This window comes from Sceloporus undulatus, chromosome 5 (assembly GCF_019175285.1).
Source record: "Sceloporus undulatus isolate JIND9_A2432 ecotype Alabama chromosome 5, SceUnd_v1.1, whole genome shotgun sequence".
Taxonomy (NCBI): Eukaryota; Metazoa; Chordata; class Lepidosauria; order Squamata; family Phrynosomatidae; genus Sceloporus; species Sceloporus undulatus.
This window is the reverse complement of record NC_056526.1, coordinates 94,805,182-94,823,598: the sequence shown is the minus strand read 5'-3', so window position 1 is coordinate 94,823,598 and position 18,417 is coordinate 94,805,182. Positions and strand designations below refer to the sequence as shown.

Here is an 18,417-nt window from a genome sequence, read left to right as displayed (position 1 = left end):
AGAAATCTGAATGGGAAGGGTGTTGCTCAATTCCGGTGTTGTGCAGATACAAATGTGATTTTTAAAAACTAAATTTCCATTTGGCACTTAGTTCACTTTAGGTCAAAGCATTATCAGTTTTTCATACTGCCTGGAAGGAACTCTGGTTAAGTCACAGGAAAAAGGTGCGAGCATTGTTGGTGTTTCCTGGTGGCCTGAAGACTCGCATAATGTTTTCCTTTTGCTTTTTGTTATCTTTTTTTCTTAATTTAAATGTACTGCCACAATGTGTCATAGAGATCCTCTTTGCGTCAAGGGGCAAATCTGATAATAGACACTACATATGATACTTTGAAATATCTGCTTGAAAATACCTTTGGGAAGTGTTATTGCATAGATCTAGTCTTTAAAAAGATTCTTTCTTGAGCTCCCTCACATCTTTTTTTCTCTGTAGATGCACACATGATGCACTTGGGTGGTACAGTCCAGAAAGAACGGCTCCATGTGATTCTTTGTGCAGCCAGGCTCTGAGCTGTTTCTGCCATAAAATGTGAACTTATACGTGTATTCATCAACAATTTGTTGCTGGATCTGACTTCCATTATATCTATTCCAGCTGCTCAATTCAATTTATTCTGTGTTCATTCATCGCGTTACTAATTTACTGTTTGAAACAATGCATTTCAAAAAAAGAGGATATTTTTCTCCACAGAAATATATAATAACGGAAAACAATGGAAAATTGCCTTTCTCACATCTCTGTTTAAAATTATTTACAAAACAATAATATATAGCAACATGAGTTAGCAGGTGGGGGTCAGAACCAGCAATGTTATATTTAAACAGGCTACTGTATTGCTGATTTACCATTGAGTTATCATATATGATATGAAAGGACAATTGTTTTTTAATATAAGAGCACTCAAACAAAATAATTACAAGACAATTTTTTTCATTAATTTTGTAAAAAGGGTGTTATGAAATGCAAGAAAAAAGTCATACTTTCAATGAATCTACTGCCTTATAGGTACTTTACATGTATTAGCCTACTAGCCCCACCACCTTTCCCTTCTCCTTTTATGTCATGTCTTTTTAGATTGTAAGCCTGAGGGCAGGGAACCGTCTAATTAAAAAGATTGTATGTACAGCGCTGTGTACATTTACAGCGCTTTATAAATAAAGGATAATAATAATAATAATAATAATAATAATAATAATAATAATGCAGCTAAAATTTTCCAGCAGAATCTAATGAGTTTTCTTCCAACAGTGACCTCTGGAGAAAAGAGAGCAAAATATCCAGGGTAGTGGTATTAGGTTCTGAAGGTAGTAAGAGCTTAAAAGGGAGCACTAATCTAAGAAATGGGTACAGGACTCATGTTTTGTGGCTTCCAGAATGATCGAAACCATCCACCAGATTTCATAAAATCTAATTTTTGTTGTTATTTCTTAAATGAGTTTGTCTCCACTAGTTCTCGATGGTGTCAAGCAGATATACACACTCATTTCCATAAGGTGAACTTGAGAAAAGGAAACTAAAACCAGGAATTGTAATTATATGATATGGTACACTGTCTTATATGAGTTTTTGGAAATGATTTGGGGTCATTAGGTATGTGAATGCTTTGTCCTAAACATCTCTTCATCGCTGTAAAAGAAAATATTCAGCAATCCTTTGCTCATTTTTTCAAAAAGAAAGGGCTTGGGGGAAGAAAGAGTTTTCTTCTGGCTTTCACATCTCTACAATGACTTCTCGGGGACATGGCCTTACAGAAGGGCCTGGAACATCACACAGAACGTGGTACTATAACTCACTTTTAGCCTCAGGTTTGCTAGGAGGATAAGATGGCAGAATGCAAGGTGAGGTGCATAACACAAATATATTAATGTAATGAATTAAATGTATTCATTTTTTAAATACACACACACACACACACACACCTCTATCTAATCAATTGGATGAATTTATAACAATGTAAACAATAAAGAGATTTCAAAGGGCTAAAAACATATTTAACAATTTGACAAAAGATAAAGTGTGTGTGTGTGTGTGTGTGTGTGTGTGTGCCGCGCATGCACTTTCAAGTCTCCTGTCAACTTAAGGTGATGTCATGAATTTCACAGGAATTTCTTAGACAAGGATACTCAGAGATGGTTTTGCCAGTCCCTTCAGTCACTGGGTGACTTTGGGCAAGTCATATTCTCTCAGTGGCAGAGGATGACAATGGCACAGTCCCCCCTGAAGAAATTTGCCAAGAAACCCCTATGATAGGTTCACCTTAGGGTCGCCATAAGACAGAAATGACTTGAAGGCATAAAACCAAATGAACAAAATCCTCTGAAGTATATCCTACAGCATCTCATATTCCTTGGTGGTCTCCCATCCAAGCACTAACCAAAGGTGACTCCATTTGGTTTCTAAGATCAGATGGCATCTGGTGCCTTTAGGATATTTAGGCCCAACAAAAGATGACATTGTGAATAAAATGAACTCAACTTTTCATCTTCTTCATGTTTTGCAAATATTACAGTGGACCCTTGTTATACACTGGTGTTTGGTTCCAAGATCCCCATGGATAATAAAATCCATGGATGCAGTCAAGTCCCATTAAATATAATCACATAGCAAAATGGTGTCCCTCATATAAAATGGAAAATCAAGGCTTGATGTTTGAAATTTATACTTTTTTTGAACATTTTCAAACCGCAGATGTTTGAATCCATGTATAAAAAAATTCGTGGATAAGAAGGGCCGACTGTACTATGCTTTGTATTGCAAGCATTTGGCCAAACCCATTCCATATATATATTGTTTCTGACATTGCTGAACGGAACATGGATATAAGAATACCATGCTATTGAATTATAAAATCAATTAATCAGACACTTCCTTCCTTTATTTATTTATTTATTTATTTATTTATTTATTTACTGTACTTATATCCCATTTCCCCCCAAACTTGGATACAAAAAGCTTAAAAATACAGTTATTCATACAAAAGTTGGCATTAAAATAGAATTTAACTAGTACAGTATTAAAACACATCAGTTATTGTAGACACAATAAAACCTGCATGCTTCAGTTTCAGAGTTAACTGGTTTTCTCTTCTTTCTTTCTTTCTTTAACTTGGAAGTAAAATTAAATGTAAGGGAACATTACTTTTGAATTTAAGAGCATGCCTGATGCATAACTAAGAAAATGCCACTGATAGAGCCTTCTATTTTGGATCATTGGGGTAAGAGATTCCTACAGAAAGGGCATATTCAGACACCCAAAAGTATTTGACATAAAGCCATCTACAAATAACAGTATCAAACAACAGAATGCATGGGGGAGAAGACAAATATAAACTACATGTTATTATTGCTGGGTCATTTTGCATTATCTACTCTAGCAAATAATTATAAAGTGAGAACTGATTCCAATTTCTTTCTCTTTTATCTGCAGCATTTATCAGGGGACTGCATAGCATTGTATCAGTTGCTAGAAAATGTGAATTCATTGTAGAAGGATATAGTATGGAAAACAACACTATTTCTTGGATGTAGATCCAAATCAGATCTGTCAGAGGAATTTATTTTACTCATTCTAAATGCCTATAAATCAAGAGAAATAAATAAAAAGTTAGCATGCTTTGTGAGTATTTATTTATTTATTTAGGTGTTGTTTTTAGATCTGAACAACATTGTTGTGGCTATGAACAAAAAAGCATGAGAACGATGTTTACTTATTCCAAATTGAGTTTCCCAGCTAAGCAGCCATGGTACAAAGAGAAGAGAACCCAACATACAGAAGGAAAATGTTCCCTCTGAATGACCAAGTCTGCTGTTATGGATGACTGCATGGGAGGAGAATAGTGAAAGCAAGCAAATTTGCAGCTGTAAAATACCGTAAGTAAAATAAGTTGCACAATCACTGAAGAGATTTCTGGCAATGACTGTATTTTTTCATGCATGCAAATAGGCTTTTCAAATTCATGGTCATTTTTCTATGTTCCATAATCCAATGTTGTTCACTTGTGTTGGACTACAACTAGCACTGTGGAAGTTCTAGTCCGACATATCGGAAGGTATCTGACTGTTGAAAACCAACGCTTTAAAGTGTGTTCAAAGTGTATTGCATAATTTTTTTCACTTGTTCTTGAAACTCTGCTGGTTAGTTGAGAAACATTAACCCTAGCATGAATATCGAAAAGGGGTTTTGGAGAATCAAAGACATAATAAAAACAGACTTGGAGTGAAAGTCCACTGAAGCCTTGGAATGAAAATCCACTGGCCATGTTTTTGGACTGGAAGATTTTGAACTGAAATTCCATTGTCCATGCTGGCTGGGGGATTCTGGGAGCTGCAATCCAAAGAAATAAGCTCTGGATGAGAAAAACTACCTTGCATAATGCCTGCAATAACTGGATATATTATATGCATGTTTACAAAGCATGCCCCCAGGTCAATGAAGCCTCTCTCTCTGAAATGCTCAGACTTCCTCTTTCCCAAGGAAGTAAGAAAACAAGGGCAGCATTTTAAACAAGAGGAAAACAAGGGGAAGAGAACACATATTGAGCTACCCATCCTCTCATTGTTTGCCAAAATTAAATCGGGAAGGTACTCTGAAACACAGGTTAAATGACGAAAATTATGAATTTAGCTCACACAATGCCGTCAAACGGAAAAGGAAAAGATACATGGGATGGGAAGGGGCCACACCAAGGTCCCACAAGTTCAATGGAGCATTTATCAACCATCTGGCAGTGACTGCAGGCATCCTTCCTCAGTGGGTATCAGCTTCTGTGAGCGAAGGCCACAGACAACTAAACAGGAATTACATACAATGAAGATGTGATATGAGAACTTTTTCCCCCAAAAGCACAAAGAATTCCTCAAGGTGAGTAACAGGCATCAATCATCAAACACCAAGCAAGGCTGTCTAAAGAGTTCTTTAGAAATCATATCTGTGGATGAATTAGATATGACATTATATGTGTCATTAGAAGGCACATTTAGGGTTTTTAATTAATAGCTGATGAAGACTATTATTATTATTATGTTATTAACTTATACCTGCCTTTCTCCCAATATAGGGGCTCAAGGTGGTAAACAGAAAGTTTAAACCAATACAATATAAAAACAATACCAAAGAATTAAAATGTGTAAATATAACATTTTAAAAAACAATTAAACAATTTTTTAAAAGTTAGAACAATTATGCATTAAAATTAAAATGTATTAAAAATTCTATAATATACAAAGAGGAGAGGCTTCAACCTCCCCAACCAATTGCAATTTCAGCCCATACTGTCCTATGAGTCAGCTACAGCTCTTATCAACACCAGCTCTTGTAGCTAATAGTTAGGGATGATGGGAAATGCAGTTCAAAATACCAAAAGCATAACACGTTGAGGAAGGCTGTATGGGAAGCTGACTTATGATGACTAAGTCTTTAGAAATAGAGAGCATGACTCATCCTTCTTTCTAAAATTTAGGAAGCTAATTGATAATTTAATATATTAGGGAGTTCTATGACATCTGATACATTTTATTACATACAGTGTGAATATAAGGCCATAATTTAGTTTTGGAATAAAGTCTTTTATGGAACCAGAACACGTCTGGTAACTTAACTGTTACTGATCCTCCTCCTATAATGGTCTCCTGCACATGTTTCATGACAAATTAGGGGAGTGATTCCATAGATTTCATTGTATCTCTTTTCACTAGAGCTCATTTCAAAGTAGCTTACAAAGGCAGCAACATCACACTGTATACAAAATGGCATCCTTTTATCGCTTCTGTTAACAGCCTAGCTATACATATAAGTGTGTGTGTGTGTATGCTGTTATGAAACTGACCATAGCCTGAACATAACATACTTTTTGAAGTTTCTGAATTCCCATTGTTTATACATGCATTTTAACTAATTTCCAGAGAAACTTATTATTATGTTTATCTATATTAATTCATATCCAGCCTTCCTCTCAGTAGGCGGCTAACAAATCTAAAACAGTCCAAGTTTAAACATGATCAAACATGCAAAATACAAATTTAAAAAAACAATTAAACAATTCAAGCAATTACAAGCGTTACGTTATTAAAATTTAAAGTTCAAAACTCTTTAAAACAAAAACAAAATAGCATCCATGTCATGCAAAAGAATGGTGGCATAAAAATGTCTTTACCTGCCACCGAAAGAACAGCAGGAATGGAGCCATCCTGGCCTCCCTAGGGAAGGAGGTCTAGAGCTTGGGAGCAGCCATTGAGAAAACCCTCTCTCTTGTTCCCACCAAACGCACCTGAGAGGGTAGTGGGACAGAGAGAAGGGCCTCTCCGGATGATCTCAATACTCTGGTGGGCTCATACAGGGAGATGCGGTCCTTCAAATAGCCTGGATCAAAGCTATATAGGACTTCATAGGTCAAAACCAACACTTTGAATTGTGATCAGAAACAGACTGGCACCCAATGGAACTGTTGCAACAAGGGAGTTGTATGCTCCCTGTAGCCAGCTCCAGTTAACAGCCTGGATGCATATCTTTGGACCAGCTGAAGTTTCTGAACACTTTTCAAAGGCAGCCCCATGTAGAGTGCTTTACAGTAATCCAACAGGATGTAACTAAGGCATGTACCACTGTAGCCAGGTCTGACTTCTCCAGGACCGTGCACAGTTGGGGCATGAGTTTTAACTGTGCAAAGGCACTCCTGGTCACTGCTGACACCTGGGCTTCCAAGCTCAGCACTCAATCCAGAAGTACCCCCAAACTACGAACCTGAGTTTTCAGGGGAAGTGTAACCCCATCTAACACAGGCTGAAATAGGGGCTATCACCCATATTATTGCACACTGGAACACCGCCAATGCCGCCGGATGTTTTCATTCCATTCCCGATCTGTCCCACAGGAGATGATTTTCAAGGAAACCATTCTATTTCTCTATATTCTGTCCTAATACTGGCCTTTTGACCTAAATATAAATTATGCATCAGGACAACCACACGTTGTGGCACACCCAATTCCTTTAGAGAGAGCCATGGTTTTTCATGATATTCAAAGGATTGGGTATAAAGCACAGGCTGATTTTTTCCTGAAACTCTTTGTTGTGCTCTGTTAGTCAACATATATTTGCAATATGACCCCCAGTGTCTCTTCCTTTCCTCTTCTGAACCCAGCTTCTACATCTGGCATTTCTCATTCCACATATGGTAAAATTCTTTGTTGCAAAATTTTGAGCATCATTTTGTCTGCATGGGAGATCAGTGCAATGGTCCAATTATTACTATAACCCCTGGTTTCCTGTTTCTTAGGGATATGAATGTTTATCAAGCATTTCCAGCCTGTAAGACATTTTTGGTTTTTTGTTTTTTAGTGTTTTTTTTACAGATTTTTGTCAAGAATTTGGATTGATTACAACTTGAAACAATTCTGTTGGTATTCCTCCTGTTTGTAAAATTTTATTTCTTTGAAGTTTTTTTGGAACCTCTTCTACTTAACTTTTTTTAATTGTGGGCTCATTGTCAAAAGGCTCTACTCTAAAGAAATATGTCATCTTCTCATCCATCATCTTTTCCCATCATCCTTTTTATTTGAACCTATACAGGTAATGTATTCCCCTGGTAGTCATACAGCATCCCTACTGTGATTTAAATTTCCCTTTGATTTCTCAGGTCTTGAAGATGACTCTTGATCTATTTTTTTTTTTTGTATTTTATTTTTCGCATTGATTATTATAATAGATCTCTTTGCCTTCCACTTCTGCCTCTGTAGTTGGAGGATAAACTGTGTCACTGCTATTGTCTGTAAGAGAGTCTCTACCAGGGTCTCCCTCCACTATTGCTACATTAGCTTCCCCTCCTTGCAATGAAGTATTTGGCAGTTTCAATAATTCAGTTTATTAGCAAAAGCCTGTCTGACCTGTGAGTACCAACCAGCAGCAATACTACTGTCATCACGGCCTCTTGCCTCACAAGAACACGTAATGCCACCACCATGGAAAGTTAATGGCAAGGGGTCTGTTTTCAATTTCTTGCTCATCTTTTATCATTATAGCTGCCTAATATTTTTAAAAATATGGACAAATAAATATTGTCTCCATGGTCTGCAAAAGAGAGCATACTCAAAATTCTGATTTGGATGGGAGAATTACAACTGGATAAAGCGGGTTTATTAAGCCAAAAAGACATAGAGTATCATACCTGCGGGGTCCTCTTTCACCCCTCTCCACTTCAGCTCACAAGCTGGCTTCAGCACCTATACCAGTGGTTCCCAACCTGTGGGTCGGGACCCCTTCATGGGAGTTGCCTAAGACCATTGGAAAGCACCTATTTAATTATAGTTATGAAGTAGCAACGAAAATAATTTCATGGGTTTGGGTCACCACAACATGAGGAACTGTATTAAGGGGTCACGGCATTAGGAAGGTTGGGAACCACTGACCTATACAATAATTTCTTTAAACAGGTTTCTTCCTGTTATGTCTCACACAGATAATTGTGGTTTAGTCTTGGATTCCAGACCATAAGAAACTAGGACTGTAGTCAAACATTAATCCAGAGTTTCCCAGTTCAAGTATGACAGGAGATCTGTAATCACCATGAGACTGATGTTGAAGCCAATTCAGGAAGGGAGGGTGTATTTAATGAGTATTTACTAAGCCAGGATCATTGCAGCCACTCCAGAATGATGTTAATTCACAGACTTCACAGGGCCATGTTTTTAGTCTCTGTTCTGGAGAACTCCGGTGTTTTATGTGACAATCAGTAATGGCAATCAAGCATACCTGAAAGTCCTCTCGCATTATTACACACCCATTTATATTTTCTCAGTGTAACACTAATTCTGGTAGCAAGCTTTTTATAGGTGGTAAGCATGGATGTGTTGCCATCCAATCTCAAACGTAATCAGAAGATTGTGCTAGTGGACTGGTGTTCATTGGGCTTGTATTAAAGACAGGCAAAGCCATCTGGTCATAGGATCTAGGTTTGCAATTCATTCTACAACCACTATTACTCCACCTGCACTTTAAATGTGTGGGCATTATCCTAGCATTATTTAGGCGATCAGAATCTTTCCACTGCTATGCTGGATTGTGTCAGCAACAGTGGGTAAAATAGGCATCACTGATATGACTTTTCTGCTTTCAGAAAAGTGTTTCGCTTTGGTCACACTATCTTTTTCCATCCTAAGAATGAATCACTGCTACAGATCACTTGATAATAGTCTGTGCATACTGAAGTCCAAAGGAGCTTCAGCTGGAAAAAAAAAGATTTATAATTTGCTAGACCATGCTTAGCAATGGGCATTAGAATTCATTTACACTTTATGATTGATTGATTGATTGATTGATCAAGACTCTTGTGTATTACATAATGGCCTGTTATAGACTGCCAAAATAAAGCTGCTTTGGGTCTCTTTGGAGGTATGCCATTTAAATGATGCATGGATCCTAAGAGTCCGGAGGTCGCGCCAAAGCCACACTCCATTCCTAAGCACTGGAGTGCAGCTTTGGTGCAGCTTCCGGATTCTTAGGACCCATGCATCATTTCAACAGCATACTTCCAAAGAGACCCGAAGCAGTTTTATTTTGGCAGTCTACAACTGGCCAATGATATATTTTAAAAAGGAACTTCAAGAGATCTTGAAAGAAGCAGCGATAGTGGTGTTTCACTTTTATATTACATCCAAACATCTGGAGAGAGCTCAAGAAGTAACAGAAATACTATATATACTCACATAAAAGTCTAGAAATTTTAGTCAAAATTTTTACCCAAAAACCCTGAATCGACTTATCTGTGGGTCAATGTAAGTACTCAACTCTTACTGAAAAAAGGAACCATCCCCTGGTAAAAATTAAAAGCATAATCTGTTCTGGTCTGGAAGCACCAACAACAATAACACACACACCGCCCTTTTTTCTCATCCCTTTAACATGAGCACGAACAGTTTTGCCTGCTGGAAGTGTGTGAGTTTTTTGGCATCATTTTCCTTTGCTTCATCTATTAAATCCTTTGTTACACGTCCACAAGTCACATTAAAATCCATAATTTTGGCCCCAAACCTGTCCTGACTTATACATGAGATCGACTTATTGCCGAGTATATGTGGTATGTGACTTAGATTTAAATGGAATTTTACCACAAACTTAATACTTATGCTTTGCTCCTTCTAATGTAAATGCAATACAATTAGATGTTTTAGCTTGTTAGCAATTAACTGAACACTTTAACTCCTTTCTACTAATATCCCCCGTCTCTGGTTGAACAAGTACTGGAGTTGAGGGAGCAGTAAGCAGTAACACATAACCCTCTCCTTTTGATTTTATTTCAGATTCCTGCAGTCTGCTTTCTCCAGCACAGGATTTCAGAGGAGTGCTTAAACAGCAATCTAGAACTCTGCAAAGGCATGGCAGTTTTGAAAAGGTGAGGATTTTGAATAGAGAAGCCGAAGGTGGTGGTGGTGGTCAGGGACGTAGCCAGGGTTTTAGGAAGGGGGGGGGGGGGGCCAGACTAAGTGCCCCCCTTAAAATGGGGCTTGGGGGGGGGGGCACAGCAGGACGCACCATTCATTTTTCTAATGGGAGGGGGAGTCCGGACCCCAAGACCCCCCCCCCCGGCTACGTCCCTGTGGTGGTGGTGGGGAGTTTAAACATCTTTTCCCCCCTTCACTGGTCCTCCACCCAATATTGCAGCTCTTTGATAAGTAATTAAAGCTTTATAGCTTGTATGTTGGTATAATTTGGGCCTGATTAAATTATAATATTAAATCATAATATTTTGCTGCAACAAATTACAATACAGGCTGAGTATCTCTTATCTGGAAATCCAAAATACTCCGAAATCTAAAATTGTCCACATAGGTGGCTGAGATAGTGAGATGGTTCAATGTGGACAAATTTTGCTTCATGCACAAAATTATTAAAAATACTGTGTATAAAATTAAATTCAAATTATGTGTATACAGTATATATGTAACATAAATGAATTTATGACTAAATGACGGGTCCCGTCTTCAAAATATCTCATTATGTATATGCAAGTATTCCAAAATCTGGGGAAAAAATCCAAAATCCAAAACACTTTTGGTCCCAAGCATTTCAGATAAGTGATATTCAACCTGTACCATGTTTAGACTACAAGAAGGCCTAATTTATGTCTTCCATAACCTGATATGAAGCTTACATTTTTCTATTACAGTGGCTATCCTTCTCATACACATATACAGTGGACCCTTGTTATACGCTGGGGTTTGGTTCCAAGATCCCCCGTGGATAACAAAAAGCGTGTATGCTCAAGTCCCATTAAATATAGTGACATAGCAAAATGGTGTCCCTTAGAAAAATGGAAAATCAAGGTTGGATATTTGAAATTTATACTTTTTTTGGAACATTTTCAAACCGTGGATGCTTGAATCCGTGTATAAAAAATCTGTGTATAAGAAGGGCTGACTGTATACACCTCTGGAAGTAGCATCCCACATTTTTACTTGTAATACCTGGATTATGCTACTGATCCACACATATATTTCAATAATTGCAGATGATACCTTTGTGTCTTAGTAACACCAATTTCAAAACCATTTATAATTTGAAAAAACAATGCATTTGTTAGCTCTTGCGAATTAGGAATCAGAACAACCTTCTGTAAAAGGACTGTTCTCCATTCAATGCTGATGTTCTTAATATAGATTGTCTATATAACAGTTTATGTACTTAGAATGATTTTTCAAGACAAATTGTCTATTAAAACTGCCTACGGACTACAGGTGTCATCTGTGGGTGCTTTTCTCTATATACATGAGAGATATAGTGTTGTTTAGTCAGTGGATTAATTCAATGATTAAATGCAATGTATACCTGGATAATTTTAATAGTCCAACACTATTCTGGTTTAAAATTTTATGTACACCGCTTTGATCTTCTGGAAAGGTGGTATAAAAATAAAATTATTTATTTATTTATTTATTTATTTTGAGCAGGAAACTATGTTTTTCCCCCCAGGAGTATGACATGATTGAAGCCCAGAGATCAGGTACTATTTATGTTTTATATCTTTTGTGTTTCTCTTTTAAATTGAATTGTTTCTTTTATTACAAACAATAAACAACCTTGTTTCTAGAGTAATTTTAATGATCTATAAGTCCCTCCAGGACCAGAGAAAAGTCAAGTATGAATTCCACATGGAGCAGTCAATGCCTCCCTCCATTGAAGGTGTGTCTTTCCCAGTGTTGCCAACAAGCCTTGATGATATTCCCCGGAATGTTTTACCAAAATCCCAAATCTCCGGAATTCCCTAATATTTCCTGGAATATTCAGTCAAAATTCCCAGAAACAAATTAATTAAATTCCCCAGATTCTGGGGAATTCCCTGGAAATTGGCAACACTGGTCTTTCCCCACAGAATCTCAGTATCTAGCATTTAAACCATAAAAAAGAGGGGCAGATTGTGTGTGTTTTTAAAGGGTGTGTGTTACCCTGAAGAGTGCCATGCATAGATATGGTGGACTATAAATAATAATAATCCATTCCAGCCATCAGTTCTGATTTTCTAGATTCCCTGTTCTTCCACAAAACAGCATGCAGTCTCCTAGAACTGCTTTTTGTAAAAGGCTGCTTTTAGCTTTGGAGGCAATTCCACAATGCACATTGCCTGATGTATTGTGGAGACGATAGGTCTGCCAAGTCACCAGCAACAAGCCCCAGCTACTGCCAGTCACAGTCTGAACCCAACTCTAAACAGCTATGAATTTAATTGAATTTCTCCTTTTTCCTTGCAGCTAAGCACCAAACTATTCTGGCAGATGCTTCAGAAATAAGCTGGAAAACGTTTGTGTGCTGTACTCAGCAAACTGAGAGAGCAAGCTGGCAGGGGGTATAAGGCTGGTAAAATTATGATTTTCCACTGTGAAACAACAAAGTGGTCTGCCAAATGCTATTTGAACATTTGCATGGGCAAAACGGGTTGGGAAAAATCGGCAATTTGCTAATTCATTGAGAACTTTGCTCACATTTCCTTTTGAAGTGTCTAAGAAAAGAGACTGGCTCCTTGATTTTCCCCCCATACACTAGCTAACAATATTGTATATGACCCTTATTCACTAAAATTAAGTTCTCTTCAAACTTTCAACTTTGGGTGTGGAAAATTTCATTTTCTGAGTCCTATTTGTGTGACTGTTCTAAAGGATCTAGTGCACCATCTGTAGAAATTTGACAGAGATCTGATCTTTACCCTCCTCTCCCCTTTCCTTTATTTTCTTCCAAACAATTAACATATCAGATGACATATCAACTGTATCACAAAACGTATCTACTCTATCACACCTATTCTAACACAAAATGAAAATGACAATTCTAAACACAACACAACGCAAAACAAAACACAACTGAAAAATTACATGTTCTATTCACATACTTCCCAAGTAATCCATGTACACCAGATTATTTAGCTTAAAGATTGTTCCTTATAATATAATCAATCAAAACTTCATTGCTTTTGACCAAAGGTAATTGCACCCTTATAATATAATATCACTTAAACCTCTAAATACAAAATTTTACACCTTAATAAAAAATAAACGATTTGAGCCGCATGTAAATCTTAATATTAAAACAGTTTGTTTGTTTATATATCCAACAATAACCATACTAACAAATAGCTTTGCTCTAAACTGGTAATACATCCAGCCATTCCTCTTTCCTTTATGAAGCTTTTTCCTCTCCTTCCTGGATCTCTATCCAAACCCTTACAAAGAGACAGTTCACTGAGCCTGTGCTTCCACTTTGCTAAGTATTCAATGTGAGGCCCAAAACACAAGAATATATTGAAATTAATACAATTAAAAATCTTTAAAGAACATGAGGTCGATTTAAGATTGAAAGTAAATGCATAGCACATAAGTCCTTAAACTTTCTGAAGCCTGGAAGAAACAGGCAGAGTTTAATTCCATCTTCCTCCCATGATTTCCCTAAAATTCAACCAGGTTGGAGCCTTTTTCAAGCATTCCCAAATTGGATTTTCACAGTAAAGAGTGCACAGCCGAAAGTCATGCTCTGCTTCATGGCAGTCATGGCAGATATGACATTTCCATTTCTCTGTGTTGCTTCAATTGTATGAGGGTGGGAGGGGGGGAATACCAAGGTCTCATTTTAAAACTGGAAATCCTGATACCAGTCTCAGAGTGACCCTGGCTAAGTGGATATCACTTGGGGAGAAAGGCAGCAGTACCTTTCACCAGTACAGTCATCAGATCTCTTGTCCCTTCACTCAAACTTGCACTGAACAAAGAGACCTAAACCCAGTTATTTGTACCAACTAGACTTGACCTGTTACATCAGTGGACAACACAAGAAGTGTTGACTTGCCACATCTTTGTGTTTCAATAGGTCCACTGTTTTTGTAGTTATGTGCCTTCAAGTCAACTATCACATATGGTGACCCTATCCTAAGTCTTCTGGGCAAGATTTGTTTAGAAGGGGTTTGCCCTTGCCTTCCTCTGAGGCTGAGAGAGTGTAACCTACCCAAGGTCACCAGCAGGGTTTCCATGGCTGAGTGGGGATTCAAAACATGATGTTCCTGAATATTAGTCCAACCCAAAAACCACTACACATGTTACTTCTTCAGGCCAATCCAGCCAGGAATAAATATTCCATGTAGCCCCATGAACACCTGATGTGACTGTTTGTCCCAAGCTCCCAGAACATTTCAATTGACAACCATCCTGCATTTAGCTTTGCACAGATATATTTTATAAGGAGCCCTGGTGGCGCAGTGGTTAAATGCCTGTACTGCAGCCATTCACTCAAAACCACAAGATTGCGAGTTCAAGACCAGCAAAAGGGCCCAAGCTCGACTCAGGCTTGCATCCTTCTGAGGTCTCTAAAATGAATACCCAGACTGTTGGGGGCAAATTAGCTTACTTGCTAATTAGCTTACTTGCTGTTCACCGCTATGATCTTTTGGAATAGCGGTATATAAATAAAACAAATTAATTAATTAAATTAATAAATGGTGGCCTTCAATTGGCATGATCGACAGCATGTAACATTGTACAGTAGGATGATGGAAGTTATAGTCCAACACATTTGTTCTCACAAGTCAGGGATGCACAGGGCTATATGGGATGGGGCATACAGAAAGCTAAGAGCATTGCATTTAACAAACTTGAGCAAAGTGATGAGAATGAATGTGAGCATGCAGAGAGGTGCTCAGAGATGTAATATTTCTAAAAGGTTTGCAGCCATGAGGGGAACAAAACTCTTTTTCCCATTTTTTTTTAAAAAACAGAAACTCAGAAATATTAAAACATTTTTCATTTATATATTTTATTTTATTTATATCGTGCCTTTGTCCTTGCCGTCTTAGTACCTTTTTACAGATTGAAAGTAACTTAGTAACTTAAAGAACGCAAAAACATTCAATACATAACTTGATTTGGCATAAAATTGTTGTGTTTGATATATTAAAAGCTTATCCAGAATATAGTTACAATTTGAATTTACTTTTTTCTTTTAATTTATCTGCAGCTATGAGATTCTGAAATGTGTAGAATACCTGAAGTATAAGGAAAGTATTTGAATATGCAGTTTAAAGAGAAGAAAAATCCTACACAATAAAAACAGAAGAAACCATCTGTGGCATGGCAAGCCCTGCCTCATTACTTTTCTGAGATGCCAGTACAATGGGTCTTTTAAACCCACCGCTTAGCACCAAGATGTGACATGGCAGTGGAGAGACTCTCACTCAGGACCAGGATCCTATGGTGATTCCTTCCTTATCTGATGCCACTGCTGCCACCAATTTCTGCCACAGCTTTGCAACTACCTCACCACCTGCCAACACATTTGTAAATCCCACTACTACTACTACGACTTCACTAGCTGCCACCAATTATGTGTCAGGACGACAATGTGTCACTGCCAAATCTCTTAAATCCCTTTACACTATGTGCCAGCATGACACCAATTATGTGTGAAGACCCTCCAACTCGGATCTCTCACAAATGACTTCCACACTAGAACTCTCTTCAACTGCCAACACTCTGGACACTCATTGCCAATTGATAACTGCGCCAGCCCTACCTGAATGGTCCTAGAGAGAATCTTTTCTTTCTTGGTAGTGTTTTAAATACATTTGGTAGCATGTATGGTGTTATCTTTAAAAACACTTCAGGCAACTTCTTGTTGAAATAAAGGGAAGGATTTTATTTACAAGCAAGGTTGAATATAGTGTCTTTCTTGTAGGATATTATTCAAGTGTGATACAGTGTATAACTTGTTTCAGTAGTTACAAAGGCCTGTTACAGACTGCCAAAATAAAGCTGCTTTGGGTCTCTTTGGAGGTATGTTATTTAAATGATGCATGGGTCCTAAGAGTCTGGAGGTCGTGCCAAAGCCACACTCCATTCCTAAGCACTGGAGGGTAGCTTTGGTGCAGCTTTTGGATTCTTAGGATGCATGCATCATTTAAACAGCATACCTCCAAAGAGACCCAGAGCAGCTTTATTTTGGCAGTCTGTAACAGGCAAAAGTTTAACAGTTTCTTTCACTTTGTAAAGTTTTATAAACTTATAGACCTAGTTCCCACAGAACCTTTATCTAGATGCTTAACTCTTCTGGTTATCTGTTACACCACCAATCACTCTAACTGAAAATCCTCAGTTTCCTAAAATTTTATTTCATCTGTTATCCAGATAACTTTAATAATCTCCACCACCTCCTAGTGATATACATATAGAGTGGTCCCTTGCCTTACGTAGGGATCTGTTCCTGACCCTGCTGCGTAAGGCAAGTTCCGCCTATGCTTGAGTCCCATTGAGGATAATAGGGATCATGCATGCGGCAGCATGGCAGGTGCGGGTCTTCCAGCAGAAGCTGGAAGCCACATAAAAGGAGCCCGCATATGACACAGGAGCAGTGTGTGTGTGTGTGTGTGTGTGTGTGTGTATGTGTGTGTGTGTGTTTGTGTGTGTGTGTATCCCACAGGATATTGACATATACTTGCTATCCACTGAGATTTGGTTCCAGGATCCCCTGTGGATAACAAAATCCATGGATGCTCAAATCTCATTAAATATAATGGCATGGCTAAATGGTGTCCCTTATATCAAATGTCAAAATCAAGATTTGCTTCCTGGAATTTATACTTTTGGGGCATATTTTCAAGCTATGGATGCTTGAATCTGTGGATAAAAATTCAATGGATAAGGTGGGCCCACTGTACACTTTAACTCCAGACTCCCCCTAGTCCCTAACTTGGGTAACTAAACCCCTTCTAACTGAACTTCACAGCAGTCTCCCTCAGCCTCCTTGGTTGCTAGCCCCTCAGAGTACAATGACTCCTTGACACTGGATTTCTCTGACTCTTTTATACTCTGTTCTCTGTTCTGAGAGTCTGAATCTCATTCAGGATGAACCCTCTTTTTCCCAAAGTGTGCCTTCTGGCAGTCTTGAAAACACTTCCCTGATTCCACAGGCTTGACACACTCCCCTAACACACAGCTCCACATCTCTAGTTATACCAGCTCCATGGAGCAGCCCCCATCTTTTCTAGCTTCACTCCCTTTGGCTGTTCTCAGAATTCTAAATGACCTGTGTTCTCCACACCATCAATATTAGAAAAACTGATTTTATTTTTAATCTCCATTAGTTCTTCACAGTGTCAAGCATACATAATAGCCTCATTATCATTACAAGGACTGAGAAAAAGAAACCGAGGAATTATAACTAATACTGTATAAGTCTATGTGCCTTCAAGTCACCTGTCAACCTAGAGCAACCCCACGAATTTCATAGCAATTTCTTAGTCAAGGAATACATAAGAAGTGGTTTTGCAAGTTCTTTGCTTTGTAATATAGCCTAAAGCACTTGGTATTCGTTAGCGTTCTCCCATCCAAGTATGAACCAGAGTGGACCCCATTCAGCTTCCAAGATCAGACTGGATCTGGTGCCTTTCAGGTACTTAGGCCTTTCAATAGTCTTACATAACTATATTATTGCACCGTTTTTACAAAAAGGTTTTTGGGTAGTAAATATGTGAACACTTTGTCTTAAACTAGATTAAAATACTGCATAATCCTCCTGCCCCCCCCCCAAAAAATATTCCTTGGGAAAAATGGATGGGGTAGAGAATAAAGATCCTCTGCCATTTTTCCAAGGCCTTCATATTTCTAGATGAGCTACAACCAGACAAGTTGTATAGGTTTGGGTAGAAGTACAGACATCTTCAAGGATTGAGGAAAACAAAATCTGTGCAGTGGGCCCACCATATCCATTGGCTGAGGATCCGCAGATTCAAGCAATGGCAGATTCAAACTACAATCCTGTACACAACACAATACTTTACACAACAAATGAAATGTAGTGCATATAGTACAGTTGGCCCTCTGTATCCATGGATTCTCTACCCACAGCTTGCAAATATTCATATATAAATATTGTCATTTTATGTAAGGGACACCAT

General features: G+C 38.0%; 1 protein-coding gene and 1 long non-coding RNA gene across 2 annotated transcripts in view; one reads left to right on the top strand and one right to left on the bottom strand.

The window, feature by feature from the left end:
- LDB2 (LIM domain binding 2) overlaps nt 1–18,417 on the bottom strand; it is a 194,610-nt gene that overhangs the window by 160,248 nt on the left and 15,945 nt on the right.
- On the top strand, nt 4,504–16,164 carry LOC121932157. Its single transcript, XR_006104278.1, has 3 exons — nt 4,504–4,861; nt 11,939–11,991; nt 15,483–16,164. It is a non-coding gene; the product is annotated as an uncharacterized LOC121932157 (long non-coding RNA).